At 50.0% G+C, this 6,924-nt stretch overlaps 1 pseudogene; it reads left to right on the plus strand.

Moving 5' to 3' along the window:
- Positions 1 to 1,436: 1,436 nt before the first annotated feature.
- On the plus strand, positions 1,437 to 6,496 carry LOC144148373 (protein LSM14 homolog B-like; annotated as a pseudogene).
- Positions 6,497 to 6,924: the final 428 nt, after the last annotated feature.

Below are 6,924 nucleotides of genomic sequence, written 5' to 3' on the forward strand. Positions count from 1 at the left end.
TTCGTCTCTCGGCTTGCTGTACGCGCCCACTGATGAGGCACATAACCATATATGAAGTGTACGATGGATTGACCACCTGGTGGCCCATTTCAATGCTATGTGAAATGTGACGGGTGTTACGTAGCAATATATATATATATATATATATATATATATATATATATATATATATATATATATATATATATATATATATATATACAGGGTGTCCCAGCTATCATGCACCAAGATTTAAAAAAAGAGTAAAGGCATAACTCGAAAGAAACAAGGTCCATAATGTTTGCAGTACTGTGAAGAAGCGGGCAGTATTTTTTTCTTTATTCAGACCTAATTAACTAATTGTAAATAATTATCTAACTCGATAAATACTGTCCTAATCACTAAAGTGTCAATGAGGCACTTGTAGGTAACCACGAGGGGCATCTATCTGCGGTATTTTCAGGGATGAACAAATTGCGTACACATTTATTCTGACTGATAAAGGAAACCCGCAAAATATGAAAAATACCACGTGACGGCACCTTCGCGCGCACCGTAAAGCAACGCCCTCAAACAGGCTGCCTCTGAGTTAGCCAGAATGAAATAGACAAAAGAAAGAAAGAAGAAATCGCGACCGAGTTTGTTTCTTATCTGCACACGCGTCGCGCGAATCTTGCTGCTGCTGCTCCTTCCATGCATGCTATTATCAAGGTGATGCGCTGTCTCTTCGGGCGGGTAACACGCGAAGCAGTTGCTTTCAATCAGCATTGTTTTGGGACGCTGCTTTACAATGCGCGCGTAAGCGTCATCACGTGGTATTTTTTATATTTTGCGGGTTTCCTTTATCAGTCAGAATAAATAATTATGCAATTAGTTTGTCGCAGAAATAGCGCAGTTAGATGCCCCTTGTAACTACCTACAAGTGCCTCTTTGACACTTTAGTGATTAGGACAGTATTTCTCGAGTTAGATAATTAATTACAATTAATTAAGTCTCATTAACGAAAAAAATATTCTCCGCTTCTTCACAGTACTGCAAGCATTATGCACTAGGTTTTCTTCGAGTTACGCAATTTCTCTTTTTTAAAATCTCTTTCAAGAGGTAACAACCGCATCGTCAACGACCGCCATAGACCTGGTGCGGCAAGCTATTGTCTGTAGCGAACTCGGGTCAATCTCCCTTGGCTGGCATGGCCATGTCTCATGCTTCCCGAGTACCTGCATTGCTTCGTCGTCTTTCCCTTCCATTCGACTTCCCAATAAAGACAGAGCTCGATGGTCACTTCTCTCTCCCCTTGACGCCCGAGTCTCGTCCTTGGGAGTCGACGGATCCCACAACTTGGTGCCGAAACGACCCGGGACTCGTGTGTGCCAGGCCGACACCGACAAGCAGGACCGACAGCTTTTCTTCGACTGCTTCTGCTTGAGAGACTGGCGGACCTACCTCAAGGACTAAGGATGACTTCGATCGAGAGGAAGCTGCGGCAACGAACGGCCCTTCCAGACAACCTTTCAGCAGCCTTGATCGAGAAAGAAGACGGCCTCCGAAGTGGCACCCTGACCATGGCGATGGACACAGCGGCATCCTTGGAGAGTATCGAGGCCATGTATCGACCTATCCTGAAGCTGGACGAGGACATTTTGGTGGAAATTATGGGCGAAATCGTCACCGAAGAAACTTCAAACACGACATCGTTAATTGACAAGGTGGTGAAGATCACAGCAGCACTTCGCGATAGATCTCGAGAAGAGCAGGACGGTGAGTCTCTCGTTTTGCCTCCTGTGACGATACCACCCCACAGGGAGCTTGCAACCCCTACAGCAAAGCTTCCAACAATAGAACTAACAAAGTTCTATGGAGACAGTTGAAACTGGATCATATTTTGGAGTTTATTCCTGTCTGCTGTACATAACAACACAGAACTGCGGGCAACGGATAAATTTTATTACTTGACCAGCCTTCTGACAAGCTCGGCCGCTGCTTCAGTTTATGGACTTCCCATGACCGAACAATGCTACAATGACGCGATCGAGATACTTCAGAAGCGGTTCGGTGAACAGACTCTTATTGCCCGAGACCACCTGCGAGCTCTGATTGACATACCACCTGTTTCCTCATCAACTGACGCAACGAAACTACGAAAGCTTTACGACGACGTGCAGATACACTGTAGAAGCTTGACTGCACTTGTTACGAGCCCACAGACTTACTGTGCCATGCTACGTAGGATACTTCTTGGGGCACTCCCTCGAGACATGGTCCTCAAATACCACCGGCATTCGTAAACGTTGTCTACTGCTTCAACGTCAACGGGAGTGGAGCGTGAGCACGAACCAACCGAGCACAAAAAACAGTTCGACGATTTAATTAACTTCTTTGGTGTCGAACTTGAGTGTGTGGAAGCAGTTATACGGAGCGTGCTTCCGAGAACGAAGTTCAAGGAAAATGAAGAACGAAGAGAACGGCGTCAAACAGCAACGTTCAAACTTCGACATTCTGCAGCAGCCCTGTGTGCCACAGCTAACGAGACGGCACATGCCTGTTTTGTTCCGCACTGCACGATACAGGATCTTGCTCGGATAAGAAAATCTTTATGGAGCAAATGAAGTGTCTCCTCGCAAAACACGGACGTTGTTTCCGCTGTCTGACCCATGGACACATCGCTCGACAGTGTAAAAGGAAGATCGATTGCCCATATTGCAAACGACGCCATGTTTCCTAAATGTGCAACGAATACCCAGAAGAGCCAAAAAAACAACTATTTTTAGGCGCAAGTTACGAACTTGCTGTTCCCTCCAACCATTCAACTGACCTTGGTGACAATTCCGAAGGAGCAGAGCGAAGAGCCAGTCACTTGGTCAAGAAGCACGATCAGACCTTTTCCCTTGTAAGCAACTCAGACGACAACTTATCCAGGAAAACGGAAAGCCAGCAACTGATGCATTCGGCGTCGTGGGAAGGACCCTAACATATTTCTTCTATGGGCAACTCGCCGTACGAATCGGAGAATTTTCCCATGCAGCCACAGCAACTACCTGAGGAAACAAGTACACAGACCTCTAAAATTAAGAATATGTTCCTCGAATCCGGCGGTCAATGACCCATTCGGCTGCCTACTACGAACCCACTCCGTAGTTACACGATCGTGTCGATTTATCTGCAGCGTTAGGAAGCAGAGAAGAATCAGCGGACTTCTACCGACTGCGCTTCCGACGACTGAGAAATTTCAGATAACACAGAACTACGAAATCCACGGCTCTAAAGGACCCCGTTTTCTCAAAACTGAATTTTCAGGGAACCGCGTGAACTGCCACATTTCCTACGGCGCCAATACAAGAGCCATTCGTCTCGCTCTGGACCTCGACAAGAGTGTGCGAAAATGACACCACTTTGTATCGCGCCGTCGGGTATGCCAGACTCTACGCACTGACTGCGCAGGGACTTGTACCATAGCTGCCCGCTCAACGCCTACACCCTTTACATGCAGACGTTCTCCACATTGTAGGCCGCCAGGAAGATGTAAAATGTCTTTGAAGAGGTAACACCCGCATCGTAATCGACCGCCATAGGCCTGCTGCGGCCAGCTAATGTCTGCAGCGAACTTAGGTAAATCTCCCTTGGCTGGTATGGCCATGTCTCGTGCTTCCCGAGCGCACGTATTGCTTCTTCGTCTTTTCCTTCCATTCGACTTTCCATTAAAGACAGACCTCGATGGTCACTTCTCTCTACCCTTGACGCTCGAGTCTCGTCCTTGGGGGTAGACGGATCCCACATATATAAACATATATATTGTCACGGGACCACTGGACAATGCCCCATGGCGGCATAGCTCGGCATCGAAGACGACGTGGAAGAGGGCTTGAGCAGACTCAGCGGACTCGGTCATGGCCGCTTGTAAATACTGTAAATAGATCGTTCCACCCCATTACATCGTTCGTCTCATCTGTGTCCTGCCGTCGCGTAACATTTTGGTGAGGTGCGGGGTACAGTCCCATCCCGGCCCTGAGCTTCACCTCGCCTCGACTCATGAAACGATCTCAACCTGGCTCTTGGAAAGCGTCGGCCCGCACCAGCCCCGGTCAGCCATGGACGCGACCATCTCCGTGTCCCCTGCCCATGCCCCGCCGAGACCAGACGAACTAACCAGCCACGACCAGACGTAGAGCCGACAAAGTTCCCCCGCCCAGATCTCCGGCGCTTCTCCGAGGGCTTTGGATGCTCCCTCGTGGTGTCGGCGGCGGTTACAGATTTTCCGGGGCCGGTGCTTATCACGACCATCAGCATCACATACGGCGGCCAGGACTTCACTGTGTATACTCATCTCATCTCGTCCTCACCGCAGCTATCGACGTCAAAACTTTCCGGCTGTGCGTCGACATCATCAAACTCGCACAGGTTGCTACCGATGGATTTTCAGCTACGGTAAAAGCCTTGCCCCGAAGAAAAATGGAGATACTGGTGCGACAGCTTGTGGACCAAGAGCTTCCTGGAGCTACCCGGTTGCGAGGCCCCAATAACAAAGCTGAGCGTCGTACAAGCACATCCAACCACACAGCCACCCTCTTCTGCAATTGCGCTCAACCTATCAGCATTCGCGTGTACTACTGCGGCTGGCACTCGAGCACTGCTAAGATAAGGTCGAGCTGCCGACTCGGACCCTCACAAGCGAAAGGAATCAACGGCACCGTCTTCGAGTCGTATCCGTATGGTCTCGACCGGGACGGTCGTCTTAGCCCGGGGGGAAGTGTCTTGGGACCACTGGACAATGCCCGATGGCGGCATAGCTCGGCATCGAAGACGACGTGGAAGAGGGCTCGAGCAGACTCAGCGGACTCGGTCATGACCGCTTGTAAATACTGTAAATAGATCGTTCCACACCATTACATCGTTCGTCTCATCTGTGTTCTGCCGTCGCGTAACAAGATATATATATATATATATATATATATATATATATATATATATATATATATATATTTATTATATATATATATATATATATATTTATATAATCGGAAGTAATTGGAGAATAATGGGAGAGGCCTTTGCCCTGCAGTGGGCGTAGATATGCTGGCGATGATGATGATGATGATATATATATATATAGGTACGTAATGTGTTTGCAATACCCGGACCTGCCACTCGGCCCTTGTGGGGGACACCAACACTTTCGAAGTTCACCCGGCTTTCACGGGAAATAGCTCCTATGGTAAGGGGCGGCTGCGAAATTGCAGGAACTGTTAACCCATGAAGAGTCCCTGTTAGCTTTCGAAAGCAAGAGTAATCTGTTTTCATCGTGCTGTAGGCATGATATTTCCTTCGTAATTCACGGTGATCGCAGGAATACTATACCAAGACAGTAAGATATCGAAGTTCGAGATCCGCTATGAAGGCGTCCTGTACACAATCGATATAAAGGAGTCAAGCGTTTCTTAAGCGAAAGTGCGGTCCTTTGGAGGTGAACACCGGCCCACTCATCGTCCAGTGGCACCGCGAAATGAATTCTACGAGTACATTATATTCCGGGCTCATGACACCAAATACCTTCGTATTTCTGAGCCTCCCAAGCACCACTCAACATTGCCTAGACGTCTCACAAATGATGCACCCATCGTTCAGCAGTCTGCTGTGCCTGGTGGGCCTGGACATTGATTTTCTTCTCCATCCTTCAGCAAAGCTCAAGCATATTCGCATGGCCCCGTGGGGACTATGCCGTCGTATTTGATGTCCCAGCCGTACAATTTACTCCCTTCACAGAAACCGACACCCAGCCCAGGTGGGTCTCAGCAATCGGGATCACAGACGGGAAAAAATACCCCTCGCCAGCGTTAGAGCCCGACAATGGATGCCGGGGTGCAGAGGTCTGCTCCGTCGTCTCAGAAGCTGCAGTCTCCTCGGGGAGGCCCTCAGCGCAACGACGTACGTGTGGGTCCACGCACGCAACAGCAGCAGGACGGCCATCAGCAGTAGCACGGCTGATAGCATGGCCCACAGCACTGCTAACAGGTGCAGCACCATGGTCACCACCAGCCTGGGGGTGGCGGTCAGCAGCGGGGCAACCGCCGCGGTGTTGATGGTGGTGGTGCTCCGTCTGGGGCTCCTGGCAGGTGGCCACTCCAGGGAGTATTCTGCCCTGCTAAGAATAAGGAGCCCCTGAAGTTCGACCGGGAGTACGACTTTGAACAGGCCAACGCAGAGTTCAAGGAGCTGGACAAGCTTGCACAGACCAAAATAAGTGACGAGAAGAAAGATGACTCTCGCTAAGAAACTCAATTTCGTGACAATAACGAGGACGATGATGTGGTGTACTAGGACAAGAACAAATCTTTCTTCGACAACATCAGTTGCGAGGCAATTGAACAAACCAAGGGCGGGCGGCGGATTGACTGGCGGCAGGAGTGCAAGCTTAATCACGATGCCTTTGGCGTTTCTGCTAACAAATGGAGCCTGGCGGGGTTGTGGTGGCTATTGGTGTGGTTCCCGAGGTGGCCAGCGTGGGGGTGGCCAATGTTTCTAGCGTGGCGCCTGGGCACGAAATGCTTCGGTGCAGCGTAATGGCTGGGCCTCGGGCCAGCGTGCCGAGGCCAGCAGCGGTGCGGAAGCTGCCTATCAATTTTCCCAGCTACCACCTTACTTGGAAAAACTAAAAAACTTCCCGAGCCACCGCTTCAAGGCCGTAGACTGTCGGGACACGCATGGCTAGCCCGAACCCTTAGGCTGGGCCCACCGTTCACCACCTCATCGCGTCAACGGCTTGGGTCGCTTTCGTCATCGGGCTAAGACCACGGTGGCCGTGCGCCTTTACCAACAGGATTTGATCATCCTACCAACCGCCCCAGATGACGCCGGTGAAGCCCCCAGGAGTTAAGGCCTCGGGTGACCGACGGTGTGCGTATCAAGGCACGTCGGACTAAGCTTCACTACCTTCCAGCCATGGGATGTTCC

The sequence above is a fragment of the Haemaphysalis longicornis genome, unplaced genomic scaffold (genome assembly GCF_048455015.1).
Source record: "Haemaphysalis longicornis isolate Haplotype H1 unplaced genomic scaffold, Haemaphysalis longicornis Haplotype H1 scaffold_8, whole genome shotgun sequence".
In the NCBI taxonomy this organism is placed as follows: domain Eukaryota; kingdom Metazoa; phylum Arthropoda; class Arachnida; order Ixodida; family Ixodidae; genus Haemaphysalis; species Haemaphysalis longicornis.